This window comes from Ambystoma mexicanum, chromosome 8 (assembly GCF_040938575.1).
Source record: "Ambystoma mexicanum isolate Mex_15411 chromosome 8, UKY_AmexF1_1, whole genome shotgun sequence".
Taxonomy (NCBI): Eukaryota; Metazoa; Chordata; class Amphibia; order Caudata; family Ambystomatidae; genus Ambystoma; species Ambystoma mexicanum.
The window spans coordinates 1,624,005,651-1,624,032,012 of NC_090929.1; the positions used below are offsets into that span (position 1 = coordinate 1,624,005,651).

The 26,362-nt window shown below is 45.8% G+C and overlaps 1 protein-coding gene across 1 annotated transcript in view; it reads left to right on the top strand.

Moving 5' to 3' along the window:
* ATRNL1 (attractin like 1) overlaps nt 1-26,362 on the top strand; it is a 2,575,823-nt gene that overhangs the window by 1,548,869 nt on the left and 1,000,592 nt on the right. The window lies entirely within an intron of this gene.

The window sequence follows — 26,362 nt, forward strand, 5'->3', positions numbered from 1 at the left end:
TGGCAGGTTCAAAGGTTGCATGTGCTCCCCTGACAGCTGCAGTGACCGTTACTGCAGACGGAGGGGCATTTTAACTATCTGTCCCTCTGATCTAAACTATAATAATCGTCTGCCCTAATCAGTCTGATGGCATATTAATCTCTACAAATAAGCCATGCCTTGTTGTAGCATGATGACTGATAATAAGCACACTATTATAAGCCACACACATCGGATATCCCACTAGTGTCAACTCTGTGAGTAGAAGCTCATATGTCACAGGGTAGGTGTGTGTTTGTGTCCAGGCTGAATGCCCCCATAGCTGCCTTGTGGAACAGTAGCCAGGATGCTTCTACCTTTGATTCCCCAGTAGGAAGGGACACACCTTCCCCCAGTGCACATACATCTCCCCCATGAGGTCTTGTGGGAACAGTAATTTAGAGGAAGCACTGAAACAGCCAAGCCACCAGCCTCACACCAGGTTGCTAGTCACTGGAATGCTTTTGCTACTATCAAGCATGCAAAGAGGGCAGAGTTAGCATAGCCAGAGAAGAGAGGGAAGGTTGGCCTGGAAAATGGTCCCACCATCTTGCTTTCTGCTAGTATTCCCTCCTTTCCCTGCCCCTCCATTTCCTGCAAGCAAGACCCTTTGGGTGTGATGTGATATAAGGCAAAGGAAAAAGCAGTTGGACCACCTACCGCATGCTTGCTTTGGACCAAACCCTGTGGCATTTTGTCTATAAAAGGAGAGGGGCACCCCTGTATTCCTTGTTTTAGCTGGATATTCAAGAGAACAAGATTTTTTCTGGACCACTTCCGGGAGTACAGTCTATCCCAACGTCCTCTGGCATAGATATGAAGACAGAAGGCATCTGGGGAAGAGGAGAGCTATAGATCTTTGTCCCCTAAACATTTCCTGGGAACAAAGGGCTGCATTGGAACCAGGACCCTGTCCCTGGAGGCAAATGAACCCCTGTAGGCACCAGTGAAGCTTCCTGGATTGGGCGTACAACAGAATGGCCCACCTTGTCCCAGAGTCCCTGGACTGGGACTCCCAGCAAACACAGAACCAAGGGAATGACTTTGGGTCTCCATGCATCTCTGAACATTCTTGAAACCATTTTGGACACTTTCAATGCCATCCAAGCTGCTGCAAAGAACCACCCCAGAGTTGATCCTGAATGCTCAAATGCCTGTGCACCTCTCAATACACTTGAAGTTGACAGCAAAGCTCTGCCATCTCTGCGTCTGAGACACGCTGCGGCATGCTGGAGAGAGGAGTTGGACACAAAGGTGGTATTTTGGCTATAGACTTTTATGTAACTGATGTGTACAAACTAGGGGTTTACCAAAATTCATCTTCGAGTAAGAATTTGGCCGAATTCCGACAAAAAATTTGATATTTGGCTGAATTCCAGCTGAAATTTAGATATTCGCTTTCAGCAGAATAATCATTAATTATGACTGGAAGCCAAATAGTTTCCTCTACAAAATACATAAGTACTGCTTTTCCTGCATGTCTGGCATGTTATGGTTATCTTGTAAATGGATCATTGAACAAATGCTGCTGTCACATTTTTGATTGAGTACAGGCAGAGCAGTGTCTGGGCAGAAAAACTTTAATCTGGTGGCTGCTGGGGAGGGGTTAGCTGATCCGAAACTCTCAATAATTTTAATTTATCTCTGGTCTCCTCTGTATTTTGCAGTTGGAAACCATTGAGCTGGAATAGTAGTTCATGAAGTCGCTATTGAAAACGTGTTTTTCTTTAGGCGCTTAATGATTTTCTGATGACCTATGTGATAAATCTTAAAGATACAGGTTCCAATCCCACCAATTCCCAAACCAAATAATATAATGAAGTGGATTAATATAGCTCTTGCGGAGATCCCAGTAAGGTCCAAACCCTGAGTGAAATAGCTCAGGAGGTAGTGTGCCTGCAGCAAATGGATGAATTCAGCCTGCAAGCTAAGATTATAAAGCAAGTAAGACGGCTAAGTGGGAAGTGCGCCTGCGGCAGAGATGTGCTTATAATATCAAAACATAGGTTACTATCCCTGCCCCCTTTCAATTGTGTAAGAGTGGCAAATGTTACTAAAGAACATGGCTATCTTTTTTTTTAGCTTAAATGCCCCAGTCTGTAGCAGCAGAAATATTCCACCTAACATTAGAGAGTTAAAAAGAGGGATATTTGTGTAATAAAGACAAGGAGATACAAGTTTAAAATTTAGAAACATTGCTCGGAATGGAGGTACAAGTGAAACAAATAAGTAAAATAAACATGCACATGCCAATTAAAGATCTGAAAATGAGCACTGCCGCATCCCTACAGGCTCAACCGAGAATAATAGAGGACTCGGTATTCCCTATATATTGGGTCTGGTGTCTTTTACCATGCCCCAAAACACTACAAACATACCCCACCCTAACAAGAAAGAAAAATACTATCTATTAATGAAAAGACACTTTTCACATGCCTCATCCCCACAGGTAGAAAGCATGGCATTAGCATCCAAAAGGTTTGCATTCAGTAGCAGGTCAGCTGCCAGCAGGGTGCTATTTGATGGAATCACTTATTTTGTGTTTCAGTGCCTTGCTGGTGCTAGAAGGTGTGGGAAACCTGAAGGAGTCTCACTAGCTAGTCCCCGGGGATCTGTCATCCAGGTGGCCAGGACATGGCCATCGCTATTGGATCCAGTACATGGGGGTGGACCAGTGCGGGAGGATCACCTGGATGAGGGATCTTCGGGGAGTGGAAGTGGGACACTGAAGATATGATGTGATAGTTTATTTATATAGCGCCTATACACAATGTATATCAAAGCGCTTCAAGGCAATGGAGGGAACAAGGAAAAATACAATTACATTCTTACAGGCCATGAACAGTAAGGATGTGAAATTAACTATCGTAAAGGCGGAGCAGAGGAGCACACATAGACCAAGGCAGAATGCACGAGCAAGCAGCTATTCCAGGACGGCAGTTCAAACAGAGGAGAAAGGCGGCAAGATCGGAAAGGACGTCAAGGAGGGAGTTGTCCTTGCCCTTTTCAACCCAGACCCACAAAGCCTCCGGCAAAAGCAACATAGGACCCGGAATTGCAGCTGGAAAATGGTGTGACGTATGATAGCCAGGGCGGAGAGAAGCGGTTGCCATCGTAGTACCATCCTTGACTACAGCGGCAACAGAAATGCCAATGAGTTCAGCACAGCCGGTGAGTGGGAAGAACCTGATAGTGGGCCGGACTGTGTTAGGCTCAAAGTTGCAGTGGCAACATTAAGAAGATTAAGATACACAGATCTTTTGTCAACAAACTTGGTACCAGAGATAGAGTGGTCTGACGCCATGTTGGCGCTCATTTAAGGATCTCTGGCTGATACCCCTCTCCCGAACATGGAAAGTATTGAAGTAAAAGATAGTGGGCCTCATTCCGGGTTTGGAGCTAACCATGGAGTAATTAGCTTCATGGTTGACTCAGAAACCGTCCCAAATCCGGCATGGTGAATGGAGTAATTACCGGTCCATTCCAGGGTTGGAGGGACCAGTTATTCCCCATTCACCTTTTGCCCTTCCCCATTCCCATTTCTGCCCCATAGGGCTCAATGGGAATGGGGAAGGAGGTAATTACGGCACCGTAAATTATGGTACCGTAATTACCTCCGAAGTACCTTTGCGGGTCCCGTACTTAACTCCTGCTAAAAGCAGGAGGTAAGGAAGGACCCGCAAAGGGACCTCGGAATACGGAGTTAAGCGATTACCGGCATCGGCACCCTTACCGGTGCCGGAAATTTCTTACCTCCAACCTCGGAATGACCCCCAGTGAAACTACAAGGCAAGAGTCCATAGAGAAGGCAGGCATGACGTGTCAAGGTGATCATGCAAGGGTCAAGCCAAACCCCTTGTACAATCGAAAGTCCTTGATACATTGTGACAATTGTGAACTGTGGAAAGTGTAAACCTGACTAAGGGAATTGTCGAACAAGCATTTTTCACCTGGCAGAGGGAAACGGTGTGCAAACTGTAATGGTGCGGATAAACACGCACTTGTCATAAACTAACAGAGTGACCCAGCGAGATGTGATCGCCCTTCGGAAGTCTTTGTTTAAGGTTGGAAAGTGCTGTGAGAAGTCTGAGGCCGGACAAGGGGAACCTAACTATAAAGTTGTTGTTTAAAAAGACACTTGAATATTACAAATACGACAATTGTGATTGTAAGATAATAGTGAATCCGACTGAGGGACGTCAAAAGAGAAGTTGTGAAGAAGCTAAGTAAACAGCATTGTGAGGATCACTATGAAACCGACTGAGGGATGTGCACAGTGAATGGTTGGTCTGAGCAGATTGAGGGAGTCTGTTGAGAGAGAGCAAGATTGGAGCCCAGCTGAGGGGATCCAAAGGTGGAGGATAACCACCCGATCTGACGAATAGCAGAAGGAACTGTTTGTTTTGTTATTTTGGCCTGTACGGCCCCACTGAAGCAAGTGACTTTGCATCAAAGAGAAGCAAGAGACCCCGGCCATAGCATCCTGACTTATCATTTTGTGAACACTTCTTTCTTTTCTTATGAACATTATCCCACATTATTTTGCAACATAGTGTAAGAATTGGCAATAGATTTTTTGGGATTGGCCCATGTTATTCGACTAGACTCCACTAGGACTGTATTATTATTATTTGATGGTCGTAGCTTTATCTCACCCATTTTACAGTTTAATAAACACCCTTGAACTGTGATCATTTGCGTCTGTCTTACTTTGATACCATGCCCTCCTTACAAAGGCTAAATATGGACAGTCCCAAAAGGAAAATTTGAAGTACACGTACACACATCCCAGTCTCCCCTCACAGTATTGCATACATGCATACTATACTTTTGGTCTAGTCTTAGTTATTCGGGCCCTGCCCAATATGCGACACCTATGAATGCACAAAAATACAAACTGTGCTGTATTGAACAGTTTGTTTTCTGATGATGTATTCCTTTCAGGGTTTATACAAACATTTTCTGTAGACAACAGAGAAATGAAATGCAATAAATAATGTACATACATATTTTAAAGTGTATTTTTAATTTACAAAGTGTTTTTCTTGTCTACATAACTTTATTCATTAAAAACACAACAACGTGTTTCGGCCTGGCTGGGCCTCATCAGTGAGGTGGAGCTGTGCCTCTCTAAGAACAGTGAGCAAGGGGTCACGTCTGGATTACCCTAGTAACTTAGGGTGAAACGCAAAGTTACTTTTTAATATGAAAAACAGGTTGGTTCTGGGAGTCTCTCTACTGGCCTCAGCCATGTGTCTGCGGTTGCTGTTGGTACTCTTGTTCAGAGGAGAATTGCTTAGCATTTCGGTGCTGGACTGCCCCTGGGCAGGACAAAGACTGATATGTTGTGGATATTTCTCTTCTGTGAAAGGATGGTGGGTTAAAGACTCTGGTTGAGACTCCCCCACAGGAATAACAGCCTCTTCGAGGCATGTCCATTAATGGACCAGCCAAATCAAAGAATCTGTGAACCCCACAGAATTCAAAGATGCTTCGGTACACCAAGGATGTGTGACCGGCTGGAGTAGACGTACTAGGTCACAGTATGCACCTGGCGAGTGCAGCATGGGCCTTCCCAAAGAGTGTCCAGAGACAGCCTGCTGAGGAGTGAGAGAACAGAGGGCTTGAGAGATGAGGAAAGGGCCCACAGAGAACCTTCTCACCAGTCCCAACGCAGAGACTGCACAGGAAGAGGAGCCGGCCACCAATGTCGACTCCAGCAGGGAAGCCGAGTACATGGCTCCACAGAGAGCGGAGTGTTGCCAAGACCGCACCAGCCTCCCAAATAGCTTCTCCCAGCACAGACAGGCACGCATTCGCTCCCACGGAGTGGCAGGTGGATGGTACATCCAAAGAGACAGAGAAGCCCCAGAGCAGGGAGTAGATCAAAAAGCCCCAGAGTGGGGAGAGATGCTGAGAAAAATCACCAGAATGGGGAGCGATAGAGTGAGGAAAACTCCAAAGAGGGAAGAGCACATGTAAAAAGCCCAGCAGCAGGGAGAAACACGAGAGGCCCCAGGGTGAGGGAAAGGTTGCGATTAGCCCCGGTGTGGGGAGAGAACCCATGAACCCCAGAATGGGAAGAGAGACTTAGGACTGCAAACCTTGACATGGGTATATCTATATAAATAAACATATAAATGTTTGTTCAAAATCTTAAATCTCAGAAAGTTCTTCACCGATTGCTTTGAAATTTTCACACAATGTTGCATTCGAATAGACGTGTGTTTTTATATACCTACTATACACAGATGTCACACCTGTGACAGGTAAAAACATGCCTTTTCTGAAAAACAGTGCCATCTGTTGGACGTAAAACAACACACGCTAGAATGGCTCAAATACGTGCCGAGGAAGCAGCAGAGTGACTTGCAGCCAGACTTCAGGATGCACAGTTGCGAGCATGGCGATCGCGTTCTGCAGCTTCAGATCTGCTTCGTTCTCAACAGAATGAACGCTACAGGCTGAGAGTGGCTGAAAGACGTCAATGACAAACAGCAGATCAGCGTCAAACACGACTCCGTGCTCAGCAATCACGCGATTACAATCGCCTTGCATTCCGGTGCAACCCAGCTGATGATTATAGTTTGAGCCGGCATGTTCTCATCGGCACCATGACTGAAGTGTGTCCTTATTGCAAGGCTCTGAATTTTAATGGAGAAACTAAAGGAATGTGTTGCGCCACCGGGAAAATTAAACTGCCTCAACTTGGAGAACCGCCAGAGCTATTAAAAACTACCCACAAGCATTGTGAAATTAAACACATTAGAAACGTGCACTTTCTCTTTTCTTTCTTTTCCATTTAACCAGACTGAGCAACAGCAATGCGTGGCCAGGGACAGCTAGTGGTTAATAGAAAATTGGGGTGGATGGTCAGAAGCAAGCAGCCATCCCTTTTCTAGGGGCAAGGTCCAAAATGATGATTTTGTTGTTTGGAGTAAGGAGAGAAAGTAGGTTAGAATAGGATTTCTGGACAGACGACTATTGAGAACACAGCTGAGAGACAAAGAGAGAGACACTCTGTAACATATGCTGATGCTGAGCAGAACACGAAAGGCAGTGATGTGGAGAAATACAGAGGTGGGTCTGTCGCGAGAGAGAGTACCTCACACTTTATTCTGACACTGCTCAGAATCCCGGAAATGGGCAAACCGGGGAACCTGGGAAACACAATGGCTCTCACCGAGACTAAGCATGGTGACCGAGCCGACGGAAATGCTATGTTGAATGCCCGCAGGCAGATGAAGCAGCTAAAAGCAGATGAAGGTGGTGCAAGGGACAACCGGCTAACTGGATGCCTGCCGAGACAGCGAGTGAGGAGGAAGAACAGACACGAGGAGCACTCAAATTACATGGTGAGTCCATAGAGAGCGATTGGGGAACTGCACTGCCTAGAGGGAAATGATGTGTCGCGATTGAATGGACGAACAGTGTTGAACAAGTGTCAAGGACCGGCTTGTAAGAAGCGAAGGGAAGCCAAGTCAAAGATATGGTTTAGAGAATGTGTGAATAAGAAGAGAGAAGCCCTGACAAGCTAGTGAACCATGCTGTGTAAGATTGGGAGTGATCCAGGAGAAACCAAATGGTGGAACGTACATTTTGGAACTGTGACCAAGTCCTGGCAGGAGAGTATGCCAGGCAAAGCCAAGTGAAATGAACTGCAAAAGAGAATCCCAGGGAAGATTCATGGCGTAGGATTTTAAGTTGCATTGAAGGTGAAAGAGAACCTGGCATGGGAGTATAATAGGTGTTCTGCAAGTCTGAGACCCGCACCCAAAGTATGTTATCTTGAAAAGAGAATCCCCAAGAAGTCTCATGCCCTTAGGATTTTGAATTGCATTAAATGTGGAAAAGAATGCCCAGATTCTTGTAGCATTGTAAGTTTCACATATTCTTTTCCTGCTGGGCCCGTTACCTCAGGGTCTGGCGCGCATTACAAATAAATAAACAAACAAACAAACCTGGGGAAAGGAGTCATTTCCCCGGGAGTGGATTGCTACACCAAGAGTAGTAAGTTATCTTCTTGGGTTATATTCTTTTGAACATTTGTTTTGGTTAAGAATGACCTGGGAAAGGGGAGTCATTCCCTGGAACTGTGAACATTATCCTGTTGGAACCTTTGTTGAATGTATACCTTTTTGTTGAAGTTGGACATTTGTTCACTTTCAGAGCCAAAGACAATAACTTTAGCACCTTAGTTACTTTTAGAATGAGAGGACTAGGATAGGATTTTGAACAAAGGACACTTTTACTTTGGACATCTTGACACAGGACAGACCCTTTGTTTTGGTTGAGGTAGGGAAATACCTCCTAGATTAGGTACTGTGACATATTTTCCAACCCCTTTATTGTGTACCAATCACGATGAGTCCTCTCTGTCCGCATGTCCTTCCTGGTTCCTCACAGCATGCAGGACACACTCTTTTGGCCTTGACATCACTTTGTGACCAGAGCTACTGTAAGCAGTGCTTTAATCTTGCTTGTGTGTATAGAGGGTGCCATGTTAAGGTTTCACATATCTTTGGGCCCAGAGCTACTGTAGGCAGTGCTTTAATCTTACTCCTGAGTATCAAGGCACATTCTTATGGCTGTGATTTACCGTTATGCCCTTCTTTAGAGTACGTACAGTCTTCCCCCTAGTGGAGTGAGCAGAGAAGACACCTTGTGCACCTTTACTTGAATCATCTCCTATTCCTTTCTTTGTTGGAGTGTTGGCCCGAGGTCCATCTTCATAAGAACTTCTGTCAATGTTCTCAATACTTCTGACTCTTGCTCCCTCCTGTGCTTCTGGAGTCGCGGTATTGCACGGTGTGCATTGGACCTCATGCAAGCAGTGACAATGCACCCACAGCTTTTTTCTGAGCCCTCACTATGCCTCCCACCTGACCTGGCTCACCTTCACATGACCTAGGCACACCTTGCCATCACCTTCCACAGCCACTACTACTCATGTGCGCGTATCCTACTTTACAGTGACATATGTGAAAAAGAATGACACAAGGGGTATGTGTACTCACTTCTGTGCAACACCAGCCCAAGGACTGATGGCAGATGAGAACCTCCTTGGCCATAAAAGTGACCATTTCCGTTCTTGCTGCAACAAATTGGATGCTGCTTAGTTTTCTGCTCTGTCTTTGTCTCACTGCCAAATCGGTTCAGCTGAATGGAAAAGTGTATTTGTGGGAGACCACGATGATCTACTGAGCACATCTCTGCACATCTCTCTTTGTCACCTTCTTATAAAAAGCATTTCTTTGGGAAGTGACCGGTTACCAGCCATACACAGTGATATCCCATTAATGCTAATCTTGATCCCTTTGGGTCAAAGTTTCTCTGCAAATGCTCAAAGAATTTCAGTGATCGAGGTAAACCTTTGCATTGTTGCTTGAACCACCAACACAGCACGGTATTAGCATAATTGACCACAAACGTATGACAACATTTGTTCACATTTTTTTGACCTTTTTTTGGTCAAATGTAATTAAATATATATGACTTTTCTGGGAAGCTAGAATGCTGTATTTTAACTAATAAAGAAGCCATTATGGATTTGCTGGTTACGGACTGATCATTGAAGCATGGTATAAAGGAGAGTGCTCCTCGCATAACTGACGTTCAGCCAGGTCTTTTGAAAATATATATATATATATATAAGGGGTGGGGTAAGGGTATAGATTAGGTTGACGGGAAGTGTGGGGGGGTTGTTGCAGGGGGTCTCCCCCAGTATTTTTTACCGAAAAAAAGGTCTAATAAATAAGATCAAATGTGATTGGGTCAAATGTTGTAGGTCAAATAGACCCAACCCCACAGCACTTCACGCATCACCTTTACCGTGGGATACCACTTGGTGTTCCTCATCTCCACAAACCAGCTTTGTGGACCACATCCAAAGTATAACACAAAGCCCGTAGACGAACATTGTTCCATCCAAACACCCTCCTTGTCTCTGGAGGATAGCTCAGTGGCAGCGTGCTCACCTTGAAAGCAAGACGACTCGGAGCAACACAGATTCGATCCCAGGGTCCGCGCTTGGAAACCTCTGGGTATTAAGCGCATTATAAATAACCTATCATATCATATAGGATATGATAAAGACCCATAACTGCTACTTTGGAGAAATGAAAGCTGTCTCACTGTCTCACAGAACCTTGAAACCTGCCTTCAACACCTTCTCGGCTCAGCTCACATGACCCTCAGGCTTCTACTCTGGTAGTATAGCTCAGTGGCAATGCGCTCGTCTTGGAAGCAAGACAACGCAGAGCACAGGCTCGAATCCCAGGTCCGTGCTTACAAAACCTCTTTGGTATTAAGCGCGTTCTAAAAATAGAATTATTATAATAATTACTCCGGACTGGAGCTCCCAGCGTACCGGGCTCAGATGTACTAATCGCTTTGAGCAGGCTGCAGTCTGCACGGCGCATAGTGCAGTCGTGACCAACCTGTCTCCCTCCAGATGTTTGCGCCTACAAGTCCCATGATCCCCCGCCACTGATCATCCTGGCTGAGGTCGATGGGAGTTGTGGATTACAAGGTGTGGAGTGTGGCCCCCATGGTCTAGTAGAGTGTTTCATATACAACTGAGTCGCTACAGTTGTTGGGTGCATTGAGCGCTTGGCAGCATGCCTGGGCTTGAGAGAAATATGGTTTCTGCAACTCAGCCAATGGTAGAAACATGAGCCTTTGTTATGTTAGCGCGCCCACCTTGTAAGAAATTCCAGCCCAAAGGCTCTCAAGTTGCACTTAACATGCTGCACGATCTTGGGACCGGTGAAGCCGGAACATGGATAATTAAGTGACAAAAGAAATGAAAGGGTTTTATAAATGAAATGTACCATCATGAAATGTCTAAAGGAAGACGGTACACCCTGGCAGAAGTGTATTTCCTTAAGCGAATGCTGTTTTAATCAGTGTGCAAAATTAAACCTCAGAGGAAAAATGCGTTTATGGACAAGCAAACCAATGCATTTTCTTTGAAGCCGAAATGCTTGTTGCTTTACTGAGCATTTCGTTTGATCAGTTTCATAATGTGAAATTTGAAAGTGAATTGTTTGTCACGCAAATAAACTCGATTCTCGTCATGCAAGCCGCACTGTCACTGTTCCCTTGGCCAGAGCGTGCTGGAGTCCAGTTTTAGGCTGGTCTGGCTGTGGTCATTGGTAGAGTGAGAGTTAAAGCCAGATTCACCTGGAGGGGGCAGAGCAGTGTAAGCATGGTATGGGCGTGTTAGCTGTGCACCCACAATCCTTTGCTGCATTGCAGTCACTTCTGTCTTATTGTCACATGGACATGGGCGTTTCCTGGAATGTTTGAGGGAGGTGATTGGGCAGTCAACATGCTGATAATGGGGTTCAACGCTCTGCAATTCCTAAAGGAAGGGCTCGATAACCACCTATAGGAAAAGGGGGGTCTGCAACATGAAAGGGGGGACACATAGCTGAGGTCCAGCAGTGTCAGGATGACGCGGCAACGGAATCAGTGCAAGGACTTGATCTAAGCAGACCTTGTGTCCAATCCTGGTCTACCGGTGCAAAGGTTGCAGGAATGTTTCTCCCTCCTGGTGAGTTCCGAAGGCACTTGCTGGGCTTTGTAGCATGCCAGCCTACTCTCTTGGATTCTCTTTGGTCGCTACTTGGTCACCTTCTGTTTCGTTCACCCAGGTGCGCGACTCAAAGCATCTGACCATGGGTCCCCTGCCCCCGTGGTCTTGAGTCCAGCACAGGCTGTGGTCTGTTTTGTTTTCACATTTGCAGTGCCTTGCACCTATGTTGGCGCGCATTACATTATCTGGTGCTTCTTTTGCTCCTGGTGTGTCTGGTCGCAAGTCTGTCTTGTAGTCCTTCTTCTTCAATCTCTTCTGGACCTTGCTAGGACCTTGGTTAAGGACTCCAGAAGGCTGTGAGTAAGGCCCCTTTAGGAGTTGGTTGCACGACCCAGCCATCTGCCTACCTTAGTCTTTCTCAGCTTCCCTTCCCCTGCACCCACCCTCCCTCCTGCCTCCCACACTACCTATCACACTGCCTATGTCCTTTTAATACTGGCTTATGTTACTTTGTGATCGGCTCGGTCTGCTTCCAGTTGGTCCCGGTGTCTCCTGCTTGGTTCCACCTCCTGCCAATTTCTCTCTTTTCCCGATCATTATCATGTCCTAACTTCCTGATCCTTGTGGTTGCGAATCATGTAATTAGACCTGCGCAGTCCGAGGGCGAGTCAGAGAGCAATGTCATGGCGGCCCTCGGGCTAATGCTTTGTTTTCTCTGGCCCCCTTCGTGCAATCCCATGCTTGCTATCCGCAGGTGCTCTGAACTTTCCCTTGACTAGGGTTGCCCAGGAGTCTCTTACCAGAAGAGAGAGCCGGTTGGCAATCTGCACGCCCTCTCCACAGCACTCGCACAACACGGGCCGGCTCGTAAGCCTCTTGCTCAGCGCACCAGTGTGAACCTTTTTGTTTTTGTTTTATTGCATCCCCTGAACTGCTTCAGGCCCCCATGGAAACCTGAATGATGATCTTCTACACAACTGACTCCTGCTGCTCTCAGGCAAACAACTGGGGAGAGCTGAAAGGCTCTAAGGATCCCCCAATTCACCGCAAAAGATCCGGGGCTGCGCTAATGTCGGGACTGTCAGGACTCGGGGCTAGCTAGCCTTTTGGTTGTAGCCCCTGAGCTTCTATCCAGGGCTACAACCAAAAGACCTGGGGCTATAGCTCCCCCCACCACCCCGTTCCACGATAGCAACGCCTCTGCCTTCTGGTCCTTCTCTTCCAACGCCTCAAAAGAGACTTCATCACACCCCTTACGTTCCTTTGCAAAATCACCCTCAGATTCTCATTAAAAGTCAGGGGCAGATCAGATGTGCTGTAGCGCGGTGCATGCATAGCGTTAACCTGGAGTGGATGTCTCAAGCATACATGTTGTGTGTGCAGGTTGAACAGTGGATGGCACAGCAGCACATGAATTCCTTCTCTGTGTTCTAGGCATCGAAGGTCCTCTTTGAAGCATCGGGTGAAGCAGGCCATCAACCTCAAAATGGTGTGCCCTTGTGTTTGGAACTTGCCTGTTCCTGAAAACCGCCAAAGCAGTGCGCTGTCGTGGACCGGACATCTGAAACAAAGTTTAGGCCCGTTCTGGCGTCTCCGAGCATAGGCCTCCGGAGCCGGTGGCCAAGACGCAGCTCCATCACTTACACCAATGATTGCAACTGTCCTGTCCTTGTGCAGAAGAACTTATTTTGGTATTGCTACATTGCTGTGATAAGTGCCAAGGGCGAGTATGCTCGTCCTTTTTGCATAGGCTTGCATAATAGCCTGGCACTTAAAATGCCGAATGCTTGTTTACTGCGTCTTCGGCAGTACCCAAAATCCTGAATCCCATTATACTGAACATGGGGATAGGGTGTTGCAGGGGTGTCCTTCGCTCCCCTTGTTCGGTATATTGGGTTCGGGGGTTACTGGGGTATCCACCATTTCCATTACATGGATAGCGGGTGACAAAGTAGAAATAAAAAAGAAATTAAGAAAGGACCCTGCAGCGCCAGTTCTGACCCGCGCATTAGTGAAAGGGAACGGACGTCGCAAGGAGAGAGGCGAGTCGGCGGCACAAAAAGAAGTGTGCCGCAAAAAGGTACAACAGCGTGTAAAGGGGTAGCAGGTATGGGGATGCAGGAAAACGTGATGCATGTACGTGGCTTGATTTTCGTATTCAACATTTTCGTCGTCAGAATTTCGGGCCATGCCGTGATGACATAATCCTTTTTTGAGACATAACCTGCATTTATTTGTCATTTTTAAGCAGAATTTGAATGAGTTTCTATTGTAATTGCCAACATGACAATTTTCACAGTTTTCATTAAGAAGCTCCATTCTAAAATCTGCACATCAAAAAACAGATACAAATTGCTGGTATTTTGATGGGTTGTATAGTGCCTCCCCAGCTGCCATTTTTTACAAATCTATCTTATGCGCCTCCTTTTTACAAGCCGCGTGCATGCCCCCTTTTCCCACAGTACCCACTTCCCCACCTGCCGCCTTGTTACTGTTTCCCCTGAAGTTGGGGAAAGCCTCATAGCCCCCTTTTTCTCACTGTTTGTACTACTGGCCGTTGTGTTAAGCGTCTCTTTAGGCCTAACGCAGCCAGAACTCAGTCTGGGTGTCCACACTCCAGACTGAACACATCCAACTGATTTCCTCAGCACCACACCTACCGCTAAGAAGCAGCTTTCATGCAACAACCACACCAGCTGCACACATATCCGGTGCGCCCACGCACCATACCACACTCTCTCTCTACTGACTGAACTGCGGTTCCCGAGGGCGTTCAACCTACCAACGCTTTGAGATCATACTAATAATACATAAGGCGCTATATAAATGCCAAGTAACATAACATAACATAACAGAATAAATGATTTGTTCACAGGTTGCAATACCCTTTTAGTCCAGCAGGTGCTGATCTCTACATGTTTCGTAAAGCAAACATGTAGAGATCTTACTTCCTCTTAGATCTTCCAATTGAACTCCTTTCAACTACTTCCTGCCTCCTGATTTTTTTCATTGCTGTTCCTGCTCTGACTACCACTGTCCTTGTCATCACTGCTCATATTGCCTTCTTCTATTGCCTGGAAGGGAAAATAGATTAGAAGGCGCTTCATGCATCCTACTGGATAGTATGCTTTGGGTTTCCTGCTCATCTGTTTGGAGACATGTTTTCATACCACACCACCAGACCTGGATATTGACACACCTGCCAGTGGCTTCTGGGAATGCCGGCCTTTAGATGGGGGTGTTGTTGTTTTGTTGGTTATTGATTTCAGACGATGCAGCCCCTGAGGACTCCCAGACTCCCCTGAAAGATGGGAAGTCAGCCTTCCCTGTAGGGGGTTGAAGGCGGCATCCAAGTCTTATCCAGAGCCAATTGCAAAGCAAACCCCATTTTATTTGGTGGATGCCCTCTAAACCTTATAAAAAATTCTCCTTTTTGAACAGATTTGTTCCGCATCCTCACTGTTGTCATATGTTGAACTCAGCTGGCCGAACAACCGTGAGCGCCGGGTAGTCCATGCTAAGTTGGGTGCCTGTGTGATGTGCGTGTACATTCAGGGTTCTTAGCTTTTTTGAATGGACAGCCAAATGCAGCACGCTTAACAATCATTCTCAACATACCCTGGTTATAAATCTCAATGTGGTTGATAACTGTTATTAGTTATATGTTAAAGTTTGGCATCCTCTCGGCACATATGAATGCACTAACGGTTATATGTGGTTTTACCGACCACAATTACAAAGTGGTACATTTAATTGCGGTCAAAACACCAAAAAACATTGATTTGTTTTGTTTTTTTAATTTGGGGGAGGGGTCCCCTCAATCCCCCTCTTTTCCACCCTTATAACGCCACCCTAACCCCATCCCGACCCATTTTCACCCCTTACACCACTAACCTTTATATATATATTTAATCTTTTCAGTGTTTGTCATTGTTATTGTCTGCTCTGTTATGATAATGATAAAATGACTGGATACCCAAATAACTTGCATTTCTGGGTAATTCATTATACATCTTTTTGTAACGTTCCTGCAGTTTCCTCTAGCGAAATTTGCTTCAAAGTTAGAATTGCTGCACGCGTGAGTGTGCTGGATTTCCATAAGAAATCAGTGCATCCGGGTGGACCGAACATCAGTGACACTACTTATTTGAACAGTGCTCACAACTGCTTCCTATCTCTATCCCAGTTGCACATTTCCTGGAAGTTGCTTTTTGAGATATGTAGTTCCGTGTTTGTGATTAGAAATGGCAGCCTACAAATCCTTTTTCCAAAGGTTTTTCGTGCTGTTAAACAGGAGTTCCATTTAAAGAAAGTGTGGCTTACAACTAAAGAAAAGCCCATGCTGGATAGACCTTAAGAAGAGTGGTTTTGCCTGTAGTGCATACTACTCCACTGGGAAGATTAGAAGAGTAGAGTGGAGAAAACCATTTTCATATGCAAACACCAACAAGTATTATTCCTGAACTATTTTGGGTGTCTTTAGACCAGCAACACCCAGTAGGTGTTTTACAATAAGCGGAAAATTGAAGACCCAGACAATATTGGGTTGGGAGCTAGAGGAAAACAAAGGCAATATTTCCGCAATCAATTGGAAGCTGCCATTTATAAACCAATTTAAAGGTTTAAGAGACTCCGGGACAATTATCCCACGAGACAGAGAGGTTATCCCCTCAAAGTTAGAAGCTTTTTTTTAATACAATCGACACAAGACATTTTATACCCCTAAAGAATGTCCTACATTCTGTGTGCCTAAGGGACAGAAACTTGTGCAAGTTGGGAACCTATTGAATACATCAAAGAATATGAAACAGCCATATTCTTCTGTGGCTTAAGGATCTGAGTGTGAATTGTTGACACTGTATTGACCTTAGAAAAATCGTACCATTAGGACCCACTTATACAGATATACTTGTGTTGCTTTTTTACTTTTGTAATTGTTTTATATGATATGATCATTTTTTATGATTGTTTTTATTGAGAATTTTCACTACATGTGAGTAATAAAATGTAAGTATATGTTAATGAAATAATATGGTATGTTATTGTTTGCTAGTTAGGATATCCTTTCTGATAGGCACTTTTGAATTATTAAACTTCTTTTTGTATAATATAAATACTTCTCCATGGAGTAAAAAGTTGTGAACCCCCACTGTGGATCATGCCGTTTTGAGAATAGAGCCTACAAATCCCGTCATGCAAATTGCTGCTGGCAGAAACGTCAGGAATGAGTCGAAGAAATTAAGTAACTTGCAGTTCTTTTCAATGAACCAGACAAAACTGCAATCAATTGGCCTCATTATAAGTTTGCCGGTCCGGAAACAAAGCTGCCGGTAAGCTCCCATGTCCCCACTCCCATGGAGTCCTACCAGACTCTATGGGAATGGGGACTAACAAATATACCGGCGCCTGACTTCCCGGCTGCCGGACTCAGAATGAGCCAGTGGCACCGGGAGGTCAGACGCCGGCACCTACAGGGTTACTGCTGGTCTCGGAATGAGGCCCAATTTTTTTTATTTTTTCATTATAGAAAGTAGCACTGTACGGTCAGCAGTCAGTGAGATAGTGCTGCCCGAGGACGGTGGGAGTCGAAACAATGTGTGGTGGATTTATCTGCTTGAGTCATTGCTTTATTTCATATGCCATTGTTTTGGGACTATTTGCATCCGTTTGGATGTAGACTGTTTTTGCTGGCTGGGTGCTTTTTCCATACCCTTTAGTTCCTTGGAAATTCTATATATGTACAAATCAAATGAGCGTATGCTTGAATATCTGCAAGCATTAAAGAAAACACATCAAATACCTTACAGTATAGAGTGTTTATGAAATTAATTGCAAGTTGTATATTGGATGGTGTAACATGAACCAGTTTAGCCCATCAAATGGTTAATAAAGCCGGCAGATTGTTCATAACACTAGATTTCATTGCTACTGGCAGCAAGATGTGTACTCCTAGCCACATCCCTGCAACTGCCCAGGCAGATTTGTGTAATAAATCCACCAGACTGTTTCGGGGAATTGGCAGTCGGCCTATTAATTTAGGGATCCGTAGAAAAACACCAGAAAAGAAACTATTGGTAGATTTGTTCGAATTTAATTACGTACAGCCAAACATTTCGAACAAATCTACCAAACGGTGCAATTATATTGAACAAAGTAAGCAGTGGTTGTGGGGGTGTCCACCGCACACTTGTTCACTACAATATCTGCAACCAAAATACTAAAGTAACAAACAAAATATCCTGCGGCGCCGGTTCCCCTTCACGTAAGTGAAGGGAACCCGGGTCTCAGAGGGAGGGAGGAGTCGACGACGGCACACAGCAAAGTGTGTCGCCAGAAGCTAAATAAGAGGTTGGGCGGGGGTTTGGATTACCAGAAATGTCTGTGGGAGAAAAGAACGAAAGTCATTTTCGTTGAAATTACTTTCGGTGTTTTCTCCCTCTGACATTTCTTATTCGATCAATTCATGGACAACCATTAATTTGCGTGCACTTGTGCTTTCAAGGGCAACACGTGTTATAATAGCTTCATAGACTAGGGCCCCGGACCTTAGTGAGCGTTATGGGCCTGCAAAAATTAGTAAACTCCCTCACTGCGCGCAGGCCTTTTACTGAATCTTCACGGCCCGTAGCACCCATTATGGCCCTCAGAATGGGTCTATAATGCTTAATTAGAACATTGCAATATTTGTGTTTCCATTGCAATGGCAGTGGGGTAATAAAACAGCCTTATTCTGAGTTTCGTGGCATCTGTGCTGTAATACCACTGAGATACCACCAAACCTATTACAGTTACCACCACTTGGTCCACCAAAATTCCCATCAGGGGTATTACCACCAGTGGTATTATTACTTGATAACATGGTAGTAGGTGATGTTACTCCACATTAATTGAAGCCCATTGGCCTCCATGGGGATTCTGGCGGTAATACCGCCGATTTTGCTATTTCTGGGCGGTAAGTCGGAGGAATTACCTCCAGCATTCTGCTGGAGATGTGTCCTCTGCCTTACCTCCAAACTTGTAGTTTGGCGGTGTGGTAATGCCACCGGAATGCAGTGGTAACTCTGTTACTACTGCATTGTCACAGGTTTTTACCACACTGCCAATCTTGTAATGAGGACCAATGTCTGGTATGTTTTGTGTCCCGACATTTCAATGTTTGTCCTTTGTCTTTCCTTGTTTAAACAGAATATTCTTCCCTCTTTGGGTAGTAACAATGAACCTTTCCTTGTGCCATTCAGATGGTAACTTCCCTTGGCCCTCGTTAAAAGGCCCTTGCTTTGGACTAAATTCTTGGGTCAAGGGTTATGACCCCCCGTTAATCCCCTCAGAATGTGGCATGATTGCTTAAATGGCATCCTCAATGACCTGATTGGTGGTGATATTGACTACACGACAGATCACATGAAGAATGTCACTGCCACCTACGCTGTTGCCAGTTTGTGCTACGTATCACTCTTTTATCGAAATTCTAATTCCCCCTCTCTCAGGCAGTTGTTCACTTTGCTGCTTTCACTTCTTTTCTTTTGATATTTGTTTGTTTAATTTTTATTTTGCCTGTTTTTCTCAGCCTTACCTATTTTTTGTGATAACACCACACCTTCGTATGATTTGTACAGTCGGAGCAAAAGGGGATTCCCTGACTGGTCCCTCAATCCTCCGTCGACTCGCACTACCCTAACCCGGGCTTCCCTAAGACCCACTGCAATGTGCAGACGAGAGATTGGCAACCCCTATTATGTAGTCTAGCCTAAGCTCCCTAAGGGTTCCCTACCCTAGCGCTCTCCCAGGATCACCTCGGTATGATTCCAGATTGTTCCTTTAAGAGATGCTCTTCCGCATAGTCTCTCCCTCTCGCTCTCTCACTCCTCTCCTTGATCTCACAGCTCCTTGCTCCACTTCCCATTCTCCACATACCTCCTGCTTCTCTCTCTCTCTCCCTACCTCTGATCTTCCTAGGTCCCTTCTCTCTGTCTCTCTATCTATCTGTCTCCCCAATCTCCTCTCCCTTTCTCTCTCACTATATTCCCTCCACTGATTGCTCCCTCCTCTCTCCAATCTGCCCTTTACTTAGCTACTCCTACTCGCTGTCCTTCTTCCCCTACTCCACCCGCTACTCCCTCCTGTCTCCACTGCTGTCTACTCCAACTACCCTCCCCTACTCTCCTTTAATGTCCCTGTCTCCGTCCCCTATCTCCCACACCCCTCCTTCCTAACACTTACTTCCTCACACACGGTCCTCTCACACTTAGTCTGGACACCGCCACTCTCACAGTCACAGCTTCACTCTTTCAGTTCAGCCCTTTACTTAGCTACTCCTACTCGCTGTCCTTCTTCCCCTACTCCACCCGCTACTCCCTCCTGTCTCCACTGCTGTCTACTCCAACTACCCTCCCCTACTCTCCTTTAATGTCCCTGTCTCCGTCCCCTATCTCCCACACCCCTCCTTCCTAACACTTACTTCCTCACACACGGTCCTCTCACACTTAGTCTGGACACCGCCACTCTCACAGTCACAGCTTCACTCTTTCAATTCGGACGCACAGGGATAGAAATAAGGATTTGATGAGCAGGAGCTAAAAGCAGCTTCTGGTATCTGTCATCGCAGAGTGAGTAGGAGCTAACACTTGAGAACGAGGAGCTAGTACCTAGCGTGCTAACTTCCATGTGAGGCGCAACTCATGAATTTATTTCGATTATGTATCACTCATTGTGCCATACATGTCTTTAAATGTATCCCAATACTTCATCATGCACATTCCCAAACACTCAGTTATGCTCAGATGGCATAGGAGTCGCATGTAGTGCCTGGTGTCAAGCCAACCATGCTCTCCGGAGCTATAACCAGGAGCTAAGTAGCTCCCTGCAGTTTCAAACCTTGGTACCACTCTCTCTCGCAGTCAATAACGTATCTGTAAACGTACCCACCACCGCCACAGACTCCTCAGCAATCTGCTCCACCTGCCGCCGTCCTCGTGGTCGCTCGCCCCACTTCCACACCTTTCACGTTGGCTTTTATACCTGTGACTTCATGTTCCCTCCATTCCCCCCCCCCCTCATCCCCCCTTCCATTGGTTCTGTGAATGAACTCACTCTAAGGGCCAATCTAATCCCACACCCCTCCCCAAGCCGGTTTGGGGTTGAATGACCGAGGTAAAAATGTTCGAGGGAGAAAAGACCGAAGATAACTTCGGTCCTTTCTCCCCTGAACATTTCAGCCTTGGCCAAACCCCCGCCCACACCCCCACCCACACCCCCAAAACACCCTCGCCCCCATCCCCCTACTTACCTTGCCTCTGACTTGCTGGTCCCTGCGACACTGGTTCCCTTTCATTTCCGTGATCGGGAACCAGTGCTGCAGGGTCCTTTCCTTTTTTTAATTTCATGTCATCTGTGGGGGGAGGTGGGTTTCCCCGCGCAACCCCCGATCACTATACTATATGGTATGGTGAGCAGGTGTTGCGGGGGACGCCCCTGCAGCGCCCAGAGCCTTTTTTTTTTTTTTTTGGCAACCCCAGCTCACTATACTGGAAAGTATAGTGAGCGGGCGGTAGCGCGGGGGCAGCCCTGTAGCCCTTTTTTTGTTTTTTCATTGGGGGACTGCGGGACAGATGCGGGGTATACTCCCACAACCCCTGCTCACAGTATAGTAAGTGGGGGTTGGGTGGTAGCCCCCGCAGCCCTAGACCGAATTGAAAAGACCTACCCAACCAAAAGTCGAACTTTTAGAAGGTAGATTTGGTAGTACCTTATTTTGGACTTTTGGTTGGGTAGGTCTTTTCCATTCTGTCTCTGTGGACGAAACCCCCGAGCCAACATAAGTTAATATTTCATAAACTCCTCTTAGCCACATGCTTTTCCATGCAGGGGTTGTTGTGTGGCTCCAGCAGTCATCAATTGGTGTGTGTTCGGTGTTCTTGTCCGACATTGTGTTAGTAAGTAGCATGTGTTTTCCATATCCTGTAGGCTGCTTGTCAGCAGAGGTGCATGGGCTTTAGCTATTCGTTCTGTTTGCTTGCCTCTGCATGGCATTCTGGAACTTGCAGTCCTGTAAGCAATAAGGGAGAACTCTGGCCAGAAATGGGCTTGAAAGGCATTGGGTGATAGACAGTAGTACCAACCTTATCATTCAAGGCACATTCAGGGGTTTCAGGGACTGAGGACCTCCCAACTCCCTCGCCCCACCTTTGTGGTAGGATCGGCTCTGGCATTCGCCCTGGTAGGCCACCCATCCTAGGTTATGAAGGGTTGTTGTCCACTCCCAGAACCTGCCACTGTATGTATGTATGTATACATGTATGTGTTGGATTTCTAAAGCGCAAAACTATCTGGGACATATCAGAGCGGTCAACATAGAGGACACACGTAAGAGATTTGGGGTAATTAGGGTGGATGGGGAGCAGGTGAAAGAGTGGGGGAGTGCCAGAGTGTGGGATTTAGGGAGGAGTCGATCAACCTTCGATGGTGGAGATATTGTTTGATGAATCCTTTCTAGAGGGTAGTCTTATCTGTGTTGGTACATTGTCCAGAGGCAGGGTCCTAGAGTGTAATCTTATCTGTGTTGGTAAATTGTTCCAGAGGCAGGGTTATAGAGTGTTATCTTATCCGTGTTGGTAAATTGTTCCAGAGGCAGGGTCCTAGAGTTTAGTCTTCTCTGTGTTGGTAAATTGTTCCAGAGGCAGGGCCCTAGAGTGTAATCTTATCTGTGTTGGTAAATTGTTCCAGAGGCAGAGTCGTAGAGTGTAGTCTTATCTGTGTTGGTAAATTGTTCCAGAGGCAGAGTCGTAGAGTGTAGTCTTATCTGTGTTGGTAAATTGTTACAGGGGCAGGGATCTAGAGTGTAGGCTTATCTGTGTTGGTAAATTGTTCCAGAGGGTAGTCTTATCGAGTGTAGTCTTATCTGTGCTGGTAAATTGTTCCAGAGGCAGGGTGCTAGAGTGTAGTCTTATCTGTGTTGGTAAATTGTTCCAGAGGGTAGTCCTATCAAGTGTAGTCTTATCTGTGCTGGTAAATTGTTCCAGAGGAAGGGTCCTAGAGTGTAGTCTCATCCGTGTTAGTACATTGTTCCAGAGGCAGGGTCCTAGAGTGTAGTCTTATCTGTGTTGGTACATTGTTCCAGAGGCAGGGTCCTAGAGTGTGATTTTATCTGTGTTGGTAAATTGTTCCAGTGGGTAGTCTTATCGAGTGTAGTCTTATCTGTGCTGATAAATTGTTCCAGAGGCAGGGTCCTAGAGTGTAGTCTTATCTGTGTTGCTAAATTGTTCCAGGGGCAGGGTCCTAGAGTGTAGTCTTATCTGTGTTGGTAAATTGTTCCAGAGGCAGGGTCCTAAAGTGTAGTCTTATCTGTGTTGGTAAATTGTTCCAGAGAAAGGGTCCTAGAGTGTAGTCTTATCTGTGTTGGTAAATTGTTCCAGAGGCAGGGTCCTAGAGTGTAGTCTTATCTGTGTTGATACATTGTTCCAGAGGCAGGGTCCTAGAGTGTCGTCTTATCTGTGTTGGTAAATTGTTCCAGAGGCAGGGTCCTAGAGTGTAGTCGTATCTGTGTTGGTAAATTGTTCCGGAGGCAGGGTGCTAGAGTGTAGTCTTATCTGTGTTGGTAAATTGTTCCAGAGGCAGAGTCCTAGAGTGTAGTCTTATCTGTGTTGGTAAATTGTTCCGGAGGCAGGGTGCTAGAGTGTAGTCTTATCTGTGTTGGTAAATTGTTCCAGAGGCAGAGTCCTAGAGTGTAGTCTTATCTGTGTTGGTAAATTGTTCCGGAGGCAGGGTCCTAGAGTGTAGTCTTATCTGTGTTGGTAAATTGTTCCGGAGGCAGGGTGCTAGAGTGTAGTCTTATCTGTGTTGGTAAATTGTTCCAGATGCAGAGTCCTAGAGTGTAGTCTTATCTGTGTTGGTAAATTGTTCCAGAGGCAGGGTCCTAGAGTGTAGTCTTATCTGTGTTGGTAAATTGTTCCAGAGACAGGGTCCTAGAGTGTAGTCGAATCTGTGTTGGTAAATTGTTCGAGAGGCAGGGTCCTAGAGTGTAATCTTATCTGTGTTGGTAAATTGTTCTAGAGGCAGGGTCCTAGAGTGTTATCTTATCCGTGTTACTACATTGTTCCAGAGGCAGGGTCCTAGAGTGTAGTCTTATCTGTGTTGGTACATTGTTCCAGAGGCAGGGTCCTAGAGTGTAATCTTATCTGTGTTGGTAAATTGTTCCAGAGGCAGGGTCCTAGAGTGTAGTCTTATCTGTGTTGGTAAATTGTTCCGGAGGCAGAGTCGTAGAGTGTAGTCTTATCTGTGTTGGTAAATTGTTACAGGGGCAGGGATCAAGAGTGTAGGCTTATCTGTGTTGGTAAATTGTTCCAGAGGGTAGTCTTATCGAGTGTAGTCTTATCTGTGCTGGTAAATTGTTCCAGAGGCAGGGTGCTAGAGTGTAGACTTATCTGTGTTGGTAAATTGTTCCAGTGGGTAGTCTTATCGAGTGTAGTCTTAACTGTGCTGGTAAATTGTTCCAGAGGCAGGGTCCTAGAATGTAGTCTTATCTGTGTTGGTAAATTGTTCCAGGGGCAGGGTCCTAGAGTGTAGTCTTATCTGTGTTGGTAAATTGTTCCAGAGGCAGGGTCCTAAAGTGTAGTCTTATCTGTGTTGGTAAATTGTTCCAGAGAAAGGGTCCTAGAGTGTAGTCTTATCTGTGTTGGTAAATTGTTCCAGAGGCAGGGTCCTAGAGTGTTATCTTATCCGTGTTAGTACATTGTTCCAGAGGCAGGGTCCTAGAGTGTAGTCTTATCTGTGTTGGTACATTGTTCCAGAGGCAGGGTCCTAGAGTGTAATCTTATCTGTGTTGGTAAATTGTTCCAGAGGCAGGGTCCTAGAGTGTTATCTTATCCGTGTTGGTAAATTGTTCCAGAGGCAGGGTCCTAGAGTGTAGTCTTATCTGTGTTGGTAAATTGTTCCAGAGGCAGAGTCGTAGAGTGTAGTCTTATCTGTGTTGGTAAATTGTTATAGGGGCAGGGATCTAGAGTGTAGGCTTATCTGTGTTGGTAAATTTTTCCAGAGGGTAGTCTTATCGAGTGTAGTCTTATCTGTGCTGGTAAATTGTTCCAGAGGCAGGGTGCTAGAGTGTAGTCTTATCTGTGTTGGTAAATTGTTCCAGAGGGTAGTCTTATCGAGTGTAGTCATATCTGTGCTGGTAAATTGTCCCAGAGGAAGGGTCCTAGAGTGTAGACTTATCTGTGTTGGTAAATTGTTCCAGTGGGTAGTCTTATCGAGTGTAGTCTTAACTGTGCTGGTAAATTGTTCCAGAGGCAGGGTCCTAGAATGTAGTCTTATCTGTGTTGGTAAATTGTTCCAGGGGCAGGGTCCTAGAGTGTAGTCTTATCTGTGTTGGTAAATTGTTCCAGAGGCAGGGTCCTAAAGTGTAGTCTTATCTGTGTTGGTAAATTGTTCCAGAGAAAGGGTGCTAGAGTGTAGTCTTATCTGTGTTGGTAAATTGTTCCAGAGGCAGAGTCCTAGAGTGTAGTCTTATCTGTGGTGGTAAATTGTTCCAGAGGCCGGGTCCTAGAGTGTAGTCTTATCTGTGTTGGTAAATTGTTCCAGAGGCAGGGTCCTAGAGTGTAGTCTCATCTGTGTTGGTAAATTGTTCCAGAGGCAGGGTCCTAGAGTGTAGTCTCATCTGTGTTGGTAAATTGTTCCGGAGGCAGGGGAAGGGTCCTAGAGTGTAGTCTTATCTGTGTTGGTAAATTGTTCCGGAGGCAGGGTGCTAGAGTGTAGTCTTATCTGTGTTGGTAAAAATTGTTCCAGAGGCAGGGTGCTAGAGTGTCGAGGCAGGGTGCATAGCAGGAAAAGGCATGCATTCAGTTGTTGTTCCTTCTGCTGTTCTTTGTGTCAAGCCTCACGGTGTTGCAACTTCCGGCAGGGAACTGGCCTCGAGAAATGCTGATATTCTGGGCCAGGTAGGAAGATGTGTTGGTTATGACAGCTTTACAGCAGAGAAATGCACTCTTGCCCACATGTGCTTGAAGGGGCAGCCAGTGAAGCGCCTTAAGGAGAGCGTGATGTGGTCACATTTAATAGTCCTCTGATGATGCATTCTAGACTGTTTTCTGGGAGGGTGGGGGGGCAAATGCCATCCGGGTCTCCTACGAGTAGGGCGTTCCCTCCATCCAGCTGGGAGATGGCCAGGGCTTAGACAGCTTTTCTAAAACTCTGGGAATGGAAAAAAAAAGCTTGACTTTGCGGAGAACATGTACCACGCTGCATGAATCGTCTTTGCGATGCGTGTTTTGAATGTCCTTATATGGTTTTGTGGTAAGCGGGTGGACTCCCTCTGTTTAGAGGGACCATTGCTTCACTTAGATAGGCTAGGAAGTTCTCAGGGATTCACATTGAATTAAAGTCGCCTTCGCATAAGCACTATATGAGGTCTATTGTACGGGACCCAGACACCCGGTCGCAGCAGTTTGACCACATCTGGTGAGACGGCCATTTTTCAGCCCTTTTTGCGGCATTTCTTTAAGGGGGCATGGGGTATACTACATTTTCTTTTGATTTTTTAGCTCCGTGGGAGAGGGTGGAGGGTCGTAGGATAGGAATAAGGGGGCAGGGAGGCTGCCCCACCCATTTTTTTTTTAAAAGCTGTGAAAAATGCACTAAGAAGCGAAGGTAATCTGATGTCTCTGGTCCTAATATATATGGTATCGGTATACAGCCTTTATAATTAAAATGTTATGAGGAATGCATATATATCGAATCTTTTCTAACGAAAAATATAATGAAAATGTATGCGGGGTCGGGTAAAGGGTTAAATCTTGTGAGGATACGGTTGGGGGG